The sequence below is a fragment of the Rhinatrema bivittatum genome, chromosome 8, assembly GCF_901001135.1.
Source record: "Rhinatrema bivittatum chromosome 8, aRhiBiv1.1, whole genome shotgun sequence".
NCBI lineage: Eukaryota > Metazoa > Chordata > Amphibia > Gymnophiona > Rhinatrematidae > Rhinatrema > Rhinatrema bivittatum.
Window position 1 is genome coordinate 245,242,478 of NC_042622.1, and position 16,340 is coordinate 245,258,817.

The 16,340-nt window shown below is 42.6% G+C and overlaps 1 protein-coding gene across 4 annotated transcripts in view; it reads right to left on the reverse strand.

The window, feature by feature from the left end:
- ELL (elongation factor for RNA polymerase II) overlaps positions 1–16,340 on the reverse strand; it is a 528,830-nt gene that overhangs the window by 452,518 nt on the left and 59,972 nt on the right. The window lies entirely within an intron of this gene.

The window sequence follows — 16,340 nt, forward strand, 5'->3', positions numbered from 1 at the left end:
GAGAATTAGCTCCTTATTCACAGCAGACAGCTGAAGGCAAATTGGACAACCCTTAATTCTCCAAATGATAGGCTTTGGGACATAAGCACCATAATTGTTGCACTGAATAAAAAGACATTTTGCTAACAGTGGCCAACAAACAAGTTGTGAGATTGGTATTCCGGTCCTATGTTATTCACTTAACACAAGGCCTTGGAAGAACTATTTAAGAAGGAAACACTCTAGGGGTGGGGGGAATATGTGGACATAAGCATCCTTGCAAGAGTGTGCAAGAGAGCAAGAGAGTAGCCATACCCCTTTTTTTTGCAAAAAAGGTAATTATGGAGCCCAGGGAAACCAATCTGAACTTCTCTCTTCTCAAAAATATATTGAAGGCACTTAGGTCTAGCATGGGACAAAGTACTCCCATTTTCTTTGGAATCAGGAAATACTTTGAGAAGAATCCACACCCTCTCTCTCTTGCTGGAACGGGCTTGACCACATTGGTCGCTAAAAGAGAGGAAATCTCCTTCTGCAGCAATTCCTGATGTGGAGACTTCCCCTAAGCAAGGTCTGGAGGGAAACCCAATAGATATCTGTACCCTTTGCTTATTATGCTGAGGACCCCGAGCTAACATTATGTGGAAGATGTCCAGCATTTTGTTTGTCTCATTCTCCTCCCGTGAAGCAAGTGGAATGGCTTGTGCCATTCTCTATACAAAGAGAACAAAGGAGAGGTCTTCTGATGGAAACTTTCATCTCTGGCAGAGGAAAGATATCTTTTTCAGAGACATCAGATCTGTAATTACACCCCCAGGAGTACTAAGAATCCAAGCCCAGATATTGCTCATACCACAGACAAGACCTCAGAGAGGAGAGAACTCATCTGCTGGGGCCTGGAAGCCAAGGAACTCCTGTGCCTCAGGGAAACTTTTCCAATCTTTGATAGGCTGGAGATCACCATCAGTGCAGAAAGAATTGATGTTGATTCCCCTCTGGATACTGATGTTGGTAACAAGTTGCCAAGCAGCTGTATGAACTCTAGCAATAGATGGATATCTATTTGCATCAAGACATATGCTCTTGAAGCTGAGGCATCAATGTTCCACATCACTTTGTCCAAGGCCTGTTTGATCTTCCTGTCCAGCTCCTCCTCAAAGATTGCAGATGCTAACAGTCTGGGAGGCAGGAAAGTTAGCCTCTTCTTCCTGCAAAACCACAGGTGTATCTATGGCAGATATCTGGACTCCTGGAGAATGTCCTTATTCCTGGGCATGCATCAAGGATGAGTTCTCTCCACGGGAATGCTTTGAAGGATTTACTGCCTCAGCTAGAGTCCCCACTCCCAGCATTATGCATCAATGGAGAACAATGCTTCCCTGGCCTTCACCTGATGCTTGGCCTGGGAACTCCTTGATGCCAGAACAAAGAGGCTGAAATCTTCATCTTCTTTGGTTGGGCAGATGACAGTCTGTCCCCACAGTCCTTTCTGATGCTCAATGCCCTCCAGCATTTGGTGCAGCTCCTGAGTCCACTGGTGTCTATACCTCTGATACCATTTTGATGGACAGATCTTACCATGCCCAAAGTGCTTCTCCATTAGCTCCAATGGGACTGGCACCCCTTAAGGGCTACAGTCATACATTGACACCCCAAGATGTCATGCAAAGCTAATGGCAAAGGACACATCTATTAAGAGGATCAGTAATAGACATAACCCTGTCACACCAGGAGCATCGTTTGAAGCTGCTGGTAGGCTTCTTCATGACCAGAAGAAAAAAATCATAGTAGTGAAATTGAAGGACTATGACCACAAGCAGTTGATGCTCCTCTATTCACTGTCTGGGCACAAACAAAAGCTTGCAAAACCAACCAAAAAATCCAAGGACAATTACATAGCATAGTAAATGACAGTAAATAAAGACTCAAATAGTCCATCCAGTCTTCCCAAACATTTAGGGGCCATGCTGAACAATTTCTGCAGTTTTAGAACAAAAAAATCCTGAAGGAAGCAGGAGAGTGAAGATCTGTGATCAATGGGCTATGTGGAAAAGATGAGTGAGGGGTGTCTACATTGATGCATGGTATCGTGCCATACTGCACATACTCTGTAGGGCACAATCAAAGTTTTAGAAAATTTAGCATAAAAGTTCTGGGCATCAACATCCGATGTCACCCACTTGTGAAGACTGCCCATCCTGCTTGTTCTCAGAAATTTAAAAATGTAACTTATGAGCTATTATGTATGTTTATCATATGAACTGCTTTGAAACTGTATGGAAAGCAGTAAATAAATACATGAGCATGCCAGACTTCCTTCTGAGTTATGTTGGTCCAGTAAGAGATTCAGCAACCTATAAAGAATCTAGTTTCTCTATGACTGAATGCCTACTGGAACAGTTACTGCATATAATTCCACAAACCCCAGAGAAATCAGCTAACAAGGGTACAAAAATCTATGAATTATTAAAAAATAAATCAACATATGCAAGAAAGCATGAACACAGGATGCTCAGGTTCCCAGGAGACACTGCATTCTCATCAATCTATTAATGTCCTAGCACAGTGAAGGCAGTGAATTACCATAATTTCCAAAGATATTAAAAGCAGCATGATTAAATACATCTTTAAAATGATGAAACCATTAATTTAACCAAAACTTATTAAAAGTACCATTTAATACAATGTAATTGGCCAGATAAGTACACCAATTTGCCAGTGTTTTCATGTAAATAAGGATAACATAAGCTACTAGTTATATCACTGTTTAACACACTAAATACCTGTTTACTAAGGCTTTTTTCCCATTTTGTAGTTATAGGGAAAAAATATATGATCAGGCTGTAAAATATTTACTTCTAGATTGAGTTGAATGAGACATGCTGACCTTCTACCCCCTTCAGTTAAGTAATCTGGGCAACTTTTTCACTTCCACATTTCTCAGAAAAAAACTTAATGGCCACCATCACAGGTCTCGTAGCCTTTCAGTATGTAACACCAAGCTATCCTTCTGCAATATGGATTATGGGAATGGACAAGGCTTCAAAAATGGCAGACTGCTCGCCTGGCAGGCCCAGACGCAGGTGGCAGAAACATCTTCAGCACCGATCATGGTACCAGTTGTGAGAGTCAGGAAGAGGGAGTTAATGGGGAGAAGCAATGGTGGTAAGAAGCAGCACTGGAGCCGGGGGGGGGGGGGGGGGGGAGAAGAAGAACTGGAGGAGGATAGAGAACTTCTCCCAGGTAGAAATAGGGAGTGGAAGAGGCCTGCACTGGTATAAGAACGTGCCATGCTGGGTCAGACCAAGGGTCCATCAAGCCCAGCATCCTGTTTCCAACAGAGGCCAAACCAGGCCACAAGAACCTGGCAATTACCCAAACACTAAGAAGATCCCATGCTACTGATGATGTGCAACAGATGTTCAGTTGCCAGAGCAAAATGAACTCACTACATACTCTTACCACCATATCCCCTCCTCCTCCCCCCCCCCCCCAAAAAAAAAAGAAAGGTAGTATTTTTCATCCCTGGGGAATAAGTCCTGAAGGAATTTTAGAATCCCCGGAAATAGAAAAAAAATTCTGATATTGCAACTGCAATATGATCAGAAGGGCAGAAGCATGGCAGCTACAGACATCAGCAGGACCAGAAAAAGAAAACTGTTCTATTATTTATAATAGGGGGGCGGGGACAGAGGCAAAAAATACAGGAAGTTTCTCCTGGGGACAAGAAATATACCCTTTTCACAGCTTTTTGGATGTATCTTGAGAAAGTACTGCTACTTTAACTACCTTTCTTTTTTTTGGGGGGGGGGGGGGGATATGGTGGTAAGAGTATGTAGTGAGTTCATTTTGCTCTGGCAACTGAACATCTGTTGCACATCATCAGTAGCATGGGATCTTCTTAGTGTTTGGGTAATTGCCAGGTTCTTGTGGCCTGGTTTGGCCTCTGTTGGAAACAGGATGCTGGGCTTGATGGACCCTTGGTCTGACCCAGCATGGCACGTTCTTAATTAAAAATAAGAACACCATTAAAAGTAAAATTGTGGATTTTTCTTACAGAATTAATTTTGTAATTAAACACAATAAATCATGATCCGCTTATTCACTCTACTCTAGTTTTTGATTCCACACTTGAAAAGGTATTCATGTTCACAGGCTTTGAAAGCTCCTCCTACATAACCATTCCTGCCATAATGAATCTAGAAAATTGAGGGTGATGTGCTTGATTAACAGACCCCAAATGCTGGAATACAGCGATGCATTGCAGACTTAGGGAAGGACTTGTTTAACAGTGTCTGATTATACCAAAAATTACATACTAAATTCAAACACATGTATAAAGAAAAATATTAAATCAGAGGAAGAGATATCTAAGAACAAAACCTAAAAACCATAACAGAGCCGAGAAAAAGTCACATTGCTGAAATTTGGTTAATAATGCTGCTTTAAACATTTAACAAAAGAGGTCTACCAGTCTACCATTTCCCTCCAAAGAAATGGTTTTAGACTAATGCTGAAGTCTGCTATTGTTAATGCTAAAAGCTATAAAAGTAAATCCTTGAAATCTGCTTAGATACTGCAGTATAATTTTAGCAGTTAACCTTCTTAAAGCAATTATCTGTGAACATTTTTTTTAAAGGAGTAAATGAGGTTATAAAAGCATAATTCCCTTGATCTTATCACTACAAAATCAATTGGAGCCATGGTCATTCTAGCAAATAATTTGTAAGGACAGAAGGTGTTGACTGTTAGAAGGACAAGACATATACAGCCATTGTTTGCTTGCTGCCTCAATCCCTGGGTGATAAGATTCCAATTACCTAGATGTATATTTGAAGTGTAGCTTCCAAACTTGAAAAAGGGAAATAAATGTTAAATAAAAACAAAAAATACAAGGTAATACCTTTTATTGGACTAACAATACATTCCTTGTCTAGCTTTTCAGGAGCCAATACTACCTCACAAAATTTGATGTTACCAGAAAATACAAGTGAATCATATAAGGCACGCCAATGTTAGTGTGAAGGGAAGAGGAAATCAGAAGGCAACAGCCACTATAAAGAAACAGCCACTAGTAAAGAAACTAAGGTCTTTGATAAGTCCTTTTTTGTCAGTTAGTGTTTCATTTTAACTTGAAAAGTTTTATATTCCTGGATTAACATGTTTCTTAAATTATCCTAATCATAAGGTTATTGATGATGTGGTCTGGTTCTAAAAAGTGCTCCCCCACAGAGGTGTTGCCTTCAAAGAATTCGGCACCTAGCTGAAAAACAAGCTCTGTCCATCATTTTCAGTTCACTTTCTGGATCAGTTTTCATCCAGTCTCAGTTCCCACTTCCAACAAGTAGCACTACTAGAAAAGAATAGTTATGATAAATTCAATTAGAAAGACAAATTAAAATATTAGGCTCTTTTCATTCTGATTTTCTGGGAAGGAACTCAAAGTTTACAAACAATCCTCCAATGCAGACACTTAGATGTGCTGACCTTAGCAGAAATTCCATCCAATCATGCTGATTTAGGTAAAAGTATGAATACAACATGAATAGCTGAAAGCTTGATGTAGAGAAGTAGATTTTTTTTAAACATGGGGTGTGGCCATAAAAGCACAGAAGTTTTAGTCTATTAAAAAAGTATAAAAGACAGACCTGAAAGAGCAAAGGAGCCAGAGAAAGAAAAAAAAGGCATGTTGATTTTTCACATATTTGCTTAACATTTACCTTTATCAACTATGCCTGGAAAAATCAACCAGCCAGATGGGTTGACTCTTCGACTTAATTGGTGGGCTCCATAAAAAGATCTACATTCAGATACTACATTATCAAGCAGCAAAATATTTCTCTTATAATTAAGGTTATCAATAGGAAAATCAAATGAAGGGTTCAAGTTAGAAAAGAAATACTGTTTTTCTGTTAAGTCACATAAGCAAATCCACTCTCCATCTTCTGCAAACCATCCCAAAAACATCAATATATGGAAGGAGGGGGTTAATGTGGTTAAGAGTCTTTGCCATGTGTCGCAGCATGGAACCCCTCAGTACTGTTTATGAGGTTATTGCTTGAAGGCATTAAAACAAGACGACAGGAACTCAACCAGTTACTGTTGCTCACCTTTGTTGGAATTAAAGCCAAATGCAATTAAACAGTTAACACTTTTCTGCCTTCACCGATCTGTTTTATTGCCATGAGGAACACTGAGAAACAGGTGCTACAGAAACAGTAGCATACCGTGTTTCCCCGAAAATAAGACCTAGTAGAGGTTTTTGCCAAATTGCTAAATATAAGACCTCCCCCGAAAGTAAGACCTAGCACATATTACATGTAAACGATCGAATTAGCTATGGTATTCCCTCCCATACAGTAACGCGCGCCCCTGCCGTTTTGCCACGCATTTAACCTGCTAACTTACCGCCTACCCTTACCCCTGCGTTAGAGGCAGGGGTAAGGGTAGGCGGCAAACTTTCCCCCAGTCCCTGCTCACCTGCCCTGGCCGCGTCCATGGGTGCTGGTCTCCGGGGCAGCCCCAGTCCTCTCCCCTCCTCCCGAAGCAACGAAAGCGGAAAAAAATCGAAAAAGCAAAAAAAAAAAAAAGTTGCAAGAGAGAGAGGGGAGAGAGGATGGGCAATCCTACGCTCGGGATTGCCAGTCCTCTCCCCTCCTCCCGAAGCAAGGTGCGAAAAGCAGCCTTGCTCCAGGAGGAGGGGAGAGGACTGGCAGTGTAAAGCAACGAAGTGACTTACTTTTTTCACAGCCCTCCTCCGGAGACGGACATCGGACACGTATCGCGGCTCGTTTGGCGTCATGGCATGTGACGTCACGCATTGAGCGGCCCAATCGCACATACAGGGGCCGCTTTCGCCCGTGCAGGCATCCATCTTCGCCTCCGGGAGGCAGGGGAGCCGCGATCCATGTCCGATGTCCATCTCCGGAGGAGGGCTGTGAAAAAAGTAAGTCACTTTGTTGCTTTACACTGCCAGTCCTCTCCCCTCCTCCCGGAGCAAGGCTGCTTTTCGCGCCTTGCTTCGGGAGGAGGGGAGAGGACTGGCAATCCCGAGTGTACAGTAGGATTGCCCGTCCTCTCTCCCCTCTCTCTCTCTTGCAATTTTTTTTTTTCACTTTTTTTTTTCCCCGCTTTCGTTGCTTGCTTCGGGAGGAGAGAGGACTGGCAATCCCAAGCGTAGGAGAACCGTCCACTTCCTGGTACCTGTCATTTGAAATGACAGATACCGGTACCAGCGTGTCCGTGAAGCATTAGGCCAGCGCACCCAGGATACTGTATAGCGCTCTATACAGTAAAATGGGTTGCGCGGGCCTAACGCTTCACGGACGCTTACCGTAGACGCAGCTTGCATTTTTTAAAATTACTGTATAAAGAGCGTCACTCTTCTTTTTCAGTCAATCTGTGATTCTGTGAGCACGCAAGCCCAAAAGGGAAGAGCTTTGTTTTGTTCAGCAACTGCCCTATATATTGGTGATATAATTGGACATCTAGATTAATAAAATCTCATACAAATTGCTATAAGAAGGAAGGAATCAAATTAATCAGATTAGTCTGAGTTTCCTTTCTTCTGCATTCTCTCAAATATCAACAAATGAATGGAGAAGAATGGATGGAAATGGACAATGTGCTCAACGCCCATTCTCTCAGGATTCAGTAACATCAGTGGTCATTTTCTAGGTTAGAGTCAGCAGCAGCCTCCACCTTTCAGTTTTTCCCAATGAAGAAAAGGAAGCAAGTTAAAAATGATCCCAGCAGGCAGAAGTAGTTGAATACAGGCACAGAGGCAGGGAGAGCAGGCCCTCGAGGAGAGTGTTCATTTTTTTGTTCAACAATATACCGGTATGTGAATTCTTCATGGAAAAATAAGACATCCCCTGAAAATAAGGCCTAGTACATCTTTGGTAGCAAAAATTAATATAAGACACTGTCTTATTTTCGGGGAAACAGGGTAGTTACAATGTACAATGTCACCCACTCTACTAGAGCCCCTTGGTTTGAAGTCAGTGCAGCAAAGGAAAAAATAAAACAGCTCAACAGTTTGTTTAGCCTCACTCATGATGGACCTCACCCGCAATATACTTAGCTACTATTCACCTGACTCAAGAAACAGACTTGATCAACTATCCATACAATGCATTATTTTTGCCAAAAAAAATCATACTGCAATTTAGTTACAGTTAGTTATATTTCAATTGCATAAAAAAACAAAATATGCCAGATGTCCTTTATAAGTATTTATTGTAGTGGAGACGCAAAAATGCCCAACTCAGGCCAGGTTTCGCCATTTCTCAAGTGGCTGCCTCAGGGGCATGAATGTTAAAGGATCTGAACCTACAAATATCGTTCTAGCACAGAACGATATTTGTAGGTTCAGATCCTTTAACATTCATGCCCCTGAGGCAGCCACTTGAGAAATGGCGAAACCTGGCCTGAGTTGGGCATTTTTGCGTCTCCACTACAATGCTTATAAAGAACATCTGGCATCTGTCTTGTTTGTTGATACCATTAAGGCTTTCATAGATCGCCTCCCTTCTTGTTTTGTGGGTACTTCAATTGCATGCCATACTTATAGCAAAAGTGACAGCCCCTGCAAAGAAAATAAAAAAACGAAAACACGTTTTTAGTAAATAAATTCTGGAAACTAGTATTACATATGACAAAAACATTGAACCTAAAAGCCATGTACCAGCAGCCAAATGCATTGATATTCCTAAACATGAAATAGTGACCCAAAAGATGCAAAGTAGAAATGAGAGTCTAGAAGCACATAGCAGAACAAAGAACTGCAGAATCTGGGATGTGAGGCTTTACTTATTGTGTGACTAAGCAAGTAATTTAGAATCTGTCAGTGATCAGATGGTCTATAAGCAAATCAAAGAGCTTCCACTCAGGTTATTAACCTTGTTCAGTACACTGCACACTTACAGTACTATTTCAATAATTAAGCAGTATTTACGATGGATGAGACATGAACTAACCATTATTCCCATGCCTGGGGGTAAGTGGAAGTTGAAGATAAGGTTTAATGGAACAAAGTCAACATGGCTTTACCCAAGGCAAGTCTTGCCTCACAAATCTGCTTCACTTTTTTGAAGGATTTAATAAACATGTAGATAAAGGTGAACCGGTAGATATTTGGATTTTCAGAAGGCGTCTGACAAAGTTCCTCATGAAAGGCTTCTAGAAAAAGTAAAAAGTCATGGGATAGGTGGAGATGTCCTTTCGTGGATTACAAACTGGTTAAAAGACAAGAAACAGAGTAGGATTAAATAGACAATTTTCTCAGTGGAGGAGGGTGGGTAGTGGAGTGACTCAGGGATCTGTACTGGGACCAGTGCTTTTCAATATATTTATAAATGATCTGGAAAGAAATATGACAAGTGAGGTAATCAAATATGCAGATGATACAAAAACTGTTCAGAGTAGTTAAATCACAAGCAGATTGTGATAAATTGCAGGAAGACCTTGTGAGACTGGAAATTGGGCATCCAAATGGCAGATGAAATTTAATGTGGATAAGTGCAAGGTGATGCATTATAGGTAAAAATAATCCATGCTATAGTTACACAATGTTAGGTTCCATATTAGGAGCTACCACCCAAGAAAGATCTAGGTGTCATAGTTGATAACACATTGAAATTGGTTCAGTGTGCTGCAGCAGTCAAAAAAGCAAACAAAATGTTGGGAATTATTAGAAAGGGAATGGTGAATAAAACGGAAAACGTCATAATGCCTCTGTATCTGGTTGCTCTGTATGTGAAATGCCTGAGTTTATAAAGATGAGATCCAGCGTATGGCCCGCTTTGTGGGTAGGTTTATTGATTAGCTGCTTGAATCCCATGCCTGACATGGCAGTTAGGAAAGCTTTGCAGTTAGTTGAGTGAGGGGATTTGTCTACATGTAAGTTAAAATCTCCCAAGATTATGGCAGGGGAGTCCAGATTTAGGTGTGATGCTATTATTTCAAGAATGGGAGAGGCATCAGAATCTAGCAGGCCTGGGGGGGCATAGACCAGGAGAATTTGAAGATGTTCTGATTTGAAAAGGCCTGTTTCTAGTTTAGCTAATGAGTTAATTGGATATTGTGCGAATCTCAGAGACGTTTTGACTCCTAGGAGAATACCCCCGCCCCTTTTTTTTTGTCTTGGGATGGAGAACAAATCATAGGTTTGTGTTGGTAGCTGGTTTATAAGAGCGATATCCGAGGTTTTGAGCCATGTTTCAGTTATGGCGCAGAAGTCTGGGTTAGTGTCCAGAAGAAGGTCGTTGAGAATCAGCATTTTCTTAGTGAGCGACTGGGCGTTGAATAATATGATGGTGAAAAGAGCGAGTCCTAAAAATTGTGTAGTGGGGGAAATCATGATGGGGATGAGGGATTTGTAGGTGTGTGGGCGGTTAAGCATGGGAGATGGTGGGGAAGCCGGCGGTATGAGGCAAAGCAGCAGGCGTTGGAGGAGGGAAAGATAGCGCCTCAGATTGGAAGGTGTCTGTTAGGGGAAATAGTGGAAGTGGAGGCCTTAACCTGACGGGCTTTAGCACCGAGTGTGCAGGCCCTGGCAGGTTCTTCTTTCACCGGTGGATCGTCAGTAGGGGGGAGAGAGGAAAAGTTCTAGTGAGACTGCGGCAGGTGAAGGCAACTCCCTGTAAGCGGGGGGCCGGAGGCCAGCGCTCTTTGATTTTGATTAGTGATGTCGCCGAGGTTGAATGGAAGTAAAATCAAATTTCAAGAGTAGAGGCTGCTCGGCAGGGCTGCATGAAGGGGCGTACAAAGGGGCAGGCCCCTTTGTCGCGCTCCTTCGGCACGTGACGCCGGAGTGACAAGAATTTAAAGGCCTCTAGGGCCTAGCTCAATTGGCTGTCCAGGTGCCGGGTGTAGCCGCGCTGATAGGCTGGTCCCTGGAGGGACTGGCTGGAGGCGGGCTCTGCCGGCGGGGGGACGGAGCAGGAAACCTCGCGGTCGGCGGTGGACCCTCCGAGGGTAAGTGTTAAATTTAATGAAACTAAAGTTATCACTTCCCTACCCAGGTGTAACTTTAAAATAACAGTGTGTCTGCGAGTCAGTGGTTAAAATCAATACCTCGAATTAAATCTTTTGCTACTAAAATGCTTACCCCCACATATTAGTTACATATCAGTTACAAGATAAATGTATACTTTTGTAAACTGTTATGATGGCTCAACCGAATAACGGTATATAAAACTCAAATAAATAAATATTTGGCCCCTTTAGTACTTGCAGAGAGATATTTAAGGGTGTATTATCCATATGATAGTAAATGTTCATATCTTTTATATAAATGCGTTTCCTGCAGCAGTGCTATAGATGCTCTATGAGCCAACAGCTCCCGTTCCAATAAATGGTGTTTATAATAATGATTAAGGCCTTTTACATTAATAGAAACAATACTTTCTATCTGCGCCATCATACACATATCAAAACAACGTCTTTAGCGCCATAATATGTGCTCTACAGCTGAAAAACTTAAGTCTTCTGATACATACATTAGAAATGTTTCGAATTGGAGAGCCATCCCCCCTTCAAACCTCCCAACCTCCAGGGTGGTCCTCTCCTCACCTGGGAGGGCCCCCAGCGCAGTCGGGAAAGGCTGCAACCATACCCCCCAGCACCACCCCACCTCCCCCCGAACACTCAATTTTAGCATAGAAAACCTTGGCTTTCAATAATATTAAGCAAAAGTCAACCTGTAAAACAAAAATCCTGCAAGTTGGTACTCCATAATATAGGGTGAGCACCATCCCCGGCAATCTGCACCGGCACTAAGTTAGGAGCATGCTAATGGCTCCTAACTCCTCTCTGAACATACTGCAGAAATCAACAATGACTCTACAAAATAACTTCCATAAGAACCATAGAAAATCCTCAGTCATTCATCCTTGACCGGAGAGCTGATCTCGAGTCCTCTGAATGCCTCCGCAGGCGCTTCCCTCCTTTGCCCACTCTGTGCCAATGGGGATGATTATCCATTCTCTGTGGCTTAAGAGTCTTCTTGACATTAGTGATATTAAGTTGAAGCCCAGCTTTTTCCAGTGCCTCCACCGCCTCAGTGGTTGTTTTTACTCTATCATATTATACATTATCTGTAAACCGATATGATGTGCAAATGGCTATCGGTATATAAAAGCCTTTAAATAAATAAATAAATGTTATTCCTTTCACCATGAATTGAAGTCTATAGCGAATGTTCTCGACCCTAAAAAAAAAAAGTCACTTCTCACAATTCGTATCTTCCCCGCAACGTGGGCGGCGCCAAATCCTAGTATAATGTTTAGTGAGTGGCCCTCCCAGGACCAATTGTTTTGTTTTCTTGCTGTATCAAGGATTTGCGATTTTTGTAAGTAGCTGTGAAAACATATCACGTGGTTGAGCATCTTATCGTGGCCCCAACGCTCTGTGAGCTCTCTCTAATTTAATAACTTGTGATGCTTCTTCCAATATAGCTGGCTGTGGGTGCTCCTCTTGTAGCAAAAATCTGCATACCTTTTCAGCCACCTCGTGTGCATTGCCATACTCAGTCGAGTCAGGAACCCCCCCTTATGCGAATATTGCACCTGCGGGACCTGTTCTCCAGGTCTTCAACTTTGTCCTGAAGGGAGGCCATCTCATTTTCCAGCAAGCTATGTTTCTTGTCCAATTTATTGAGTGCCACCACATGGCTGTCCATTCATACATCAATGTCATCGACCCGGTGGCCCAAATTGTTAAAATCATCTCTCATATCATTAATAGAGGCTAGCGGTTCTTGTTTATGTGTTTTGAGATTTGACCTGAACTCCAGGAACCACCCCTGGATCTCATCTTGCAACTGCTGTGAAGCCAGCGCTGTTTCAGTTCCTGCCGGCTCGGCATCGCCGGCGCCATCTTGGAAAGGAGTCGAGGGGCTGCTCATTGCGGCCTGTTTGGGCCCATCCATGCTGCATCTGCTATCTCCGGCGGCAGTTTACTGAACAAACACTGCTTAAGATCAGTCGTTTTCCACTTTGCCACCATCTGTAGCGTATCCGCAGTGCTTGGGGAGATCCAGAGTTTAAACTGAGTGTCCGCTGTCAGGTTTATGATCAGTTTTATGTTCCAAGGGAGAGAGCCCTTAGTCTATGCGACCATTTCCGGTCTGACTTTAAAAAAATAAAAACTTACTTGAGTTCAGCCTTTCCCAGCTGAGTACAAAGATAGTCTCCAGCTGTGGGGAGAGAGGGCATATACAGTCACCACTGTGCTGTGCTTCCTGCACCCACTGCCTTTCAGCTGCTTTAATCAGCTAAGTCCACTCCACCTGAAGAACCAGCTACCGGACCAAGGCACTCATCTGAGGGACCACAGAAATCACCCCAGTAATTCTCAACTGGGGGAGGGACCATTAGGTATCACCGCAGGAAAGCAGGGCAACTCAAAGCTCCCATTAATTCTCCTCTAAATTTTGAAGCAATCCCCAGTAGGGAAATTCACATGCACCATCTGCTGGAGAAGCAGAATACTGGCAGGCTGTCACTGCAGGAACTGTGATGTCAGTTTGCTCTGTCTCCATCTATTTAATTCTTTTCTATACCGGCGTTCATGACATGCCATATCACATCGAACAAGGGTAAAATTAACATTAACTTAATTGTAGCTTTGAGGCTACTGGGAGTTAAGAGAAAAAGTGAGTTACAATGAACGAGGGTTACTGGAACTTGGAGGGTGGAAGAGAATAAGGAGAGAAGGAACAATAGAGTAGTAGTATATATGAAAGATGTTTGTTATAACAATATATACATATAAAATATATACAATAAAAATACTGAATGAAGCATCACAGATTATAAGATTAAGGATAGGCTTGTTTGAACAGTCAGGATAGGCTTGTTTGAACAGTCAGTTCTTAAATTTTTTCTTAAAGGTCAGCGGGCAGTGTTCCTGGCGTAGGTCTGGTGGCATGGTAGAGGTGCATAACCCACTGGTCCTGAAACCATCTATCAGGGTGCTAGGAAACATCCCTCCTTAATTTTACCACTGAAAAAGCGTTTGATCAGGTTGGACATTTATGTCTGCAAACCTTAAAAAGGTAGGAATAGAGGATTACTTCTGCAAAGTGATAGAATTTCTTTATAGTGGTCCAACAACTTCGGTGCTAGCAAATGGGGCACAATCAGAGATTTTTAAACTCTAGACAGGCATTCAATAGGGATGTCCCTGCTGTTATGCCTTCTCTTATTGGAACCACTTTTAAAGAAGATTAAAGAAAATGAAAATATTGAGGGAATCCCTTTTGGGAAGAATACACCAACTTTTAAGCTATTGGCATTTGCAGACGACATATTAGCTCACACAGTGGAAGTAACTACATCCCTGCCAGCTTTGCTGGATGCGTTCTCTGAATATGGTGCACTGGCGGGCTTAAAGCATAATCTAAGCAAAAACTGAGGCACTTCCAAAGAGTTAGGAATATATGTGGAAATACTTTCCCAATACATTGTGCCTGGGAATCTTTCCAATATTTAGGTATACAATTGCAGAAAGGTAGATAAGATGCAGACTGAACTATAAAAAATACTCTCATACTATAAAAATCTTACAAACTTGGAAGGATTATCCACTGTCCTTAGGGCAGAGTTAGTTTATATCAGGTAAGGATCCTCCCCAAATGATGATTATATATGCTACAAATAGCACCTACTATTTTTGACAAAGAAAAAATAGGAGGAATTGAAAGACTGGTGCATTTCATATGGTGAAAGGCTAATCGTCGAATAATGCTCTCTTTCTTGATATGAAAATGGGATCAAAGAGGTCTGGGCCTAGCAAATAATTAAAGCTTAACAACACGTCATGTAATTTGACACTTGGGAAACTAGATAATGGGTACTAGTTATAATATTCTATCAGACTGAGTGGAATTCAGCAATGGTGGGAAACTTGTGTTTTATGTTGCATAGATCCAATCAAGGTTTTCTTAAAATCTACAGAAAAAAGTGTAATGCTTACTCCTATAATAAAAACTTGGAAATGATTTTGTGGGAGAGCCAAATTAGATTACCGGCTATCTCATTTTTTACCGATAGTAGATAATGATGACTATCCCCAGTTCTCAATCAAGAATCTTTAAAGAATGGAATAAGGGGTACAAATAATGCATGCTTTGATGTAGGAAGGAAAGATATAAACCTTTCAAGAGCTTAGTGAAAATTTTAATATTCCTCACATACAGAATTATGCATACTTACTATTAAGACACTACTTGCAGTTCCCTAGGATCTCCAGGCCCTGAAAGGTGAGCAGCAGGAGATGCTTTTAGATTTGCTTTTAGATTTGACCCTGCTCGAAATAAGATATCCTTTTTGTATAAGATATTGCTGAAACTGCAAGTTACCACTGGTCATAATGCAATAATGAGGGGATGGAATAAAATTAGAGATTATATATTCCTGTTAGTTCTACCCCTAACAGGTCAATACAGTAAAGTGCGGCCACGGTTACCCTGCTCCTAACCCGCTTTCTACTCACTTTTCGGCCGCGTTAGTCCAACCCGCGATACACTATCCCCTTTAACCCATTCTTACCGCCTCTTTAAATCACCGGGTAACCCCTTCTGTCCGCGGCATGTATATTAGATGTAAACGATCGAATTAGCTATTCCCTCCCGTACAGTAACGCACGCCCTATCGCTTTTTTAACCTGCCGTTTTGCCGCGCGTTTAACCTGCTAACTTACTGCCTACCCTTAACCCCTGCGTTAAAGGCAGGGGTAAGGGTAGGCGGCAAACTTTCCCCCAGCCCCCGCTCACCTGCCCTGGCCGCTTCCATGGGTGCTGGTCTCCGGGGCAGCCCCAGTCCTCTCCCCCTCCTCCCAAAGCAACAAAAGCGGAAAACATCGAAAAAGCGGGGAAAAAAAAAAAAAAGCTGGAAAAAAAAGTAGCAACGAAGTGGACGGTTCTCCTACGCTCGGGATTGCCAGTCCTCTCTCCCCTCCTCCCGAAGCAAGGTGCGTAAAGCTCAAGGCGTGACGTCACGACGTTTGGCGTCACGGCATGTGACGTTACGTCTTGAGCGGCCCAATTGCACGCACAGGGGCCGCTTTCGCCCGTGCAGGCATCCATCTTCGCCGGCAGCTGCGAGGCAGGGGAGCCGCGGTCCGTCTCCGCCGATGTCCGTCTCCGGAGGGGGGCTGCAAGAAGAGCAAGTCGCTTTGTTGCTTTACACTGCCAGTCCTCTCTCCTCTCCTCCCGAAGCAAGGCTGCTTTATGCGCCTTGCTTCGGGAGGAGGGGAGAGAGAACTGGCAATCCCGAGCGTAGGAGAACCATCCACTTCCTGGTACCTATCATTTCAAATGACATTTGAAATGACAGATACCAGTGTGTCCGTGAAGC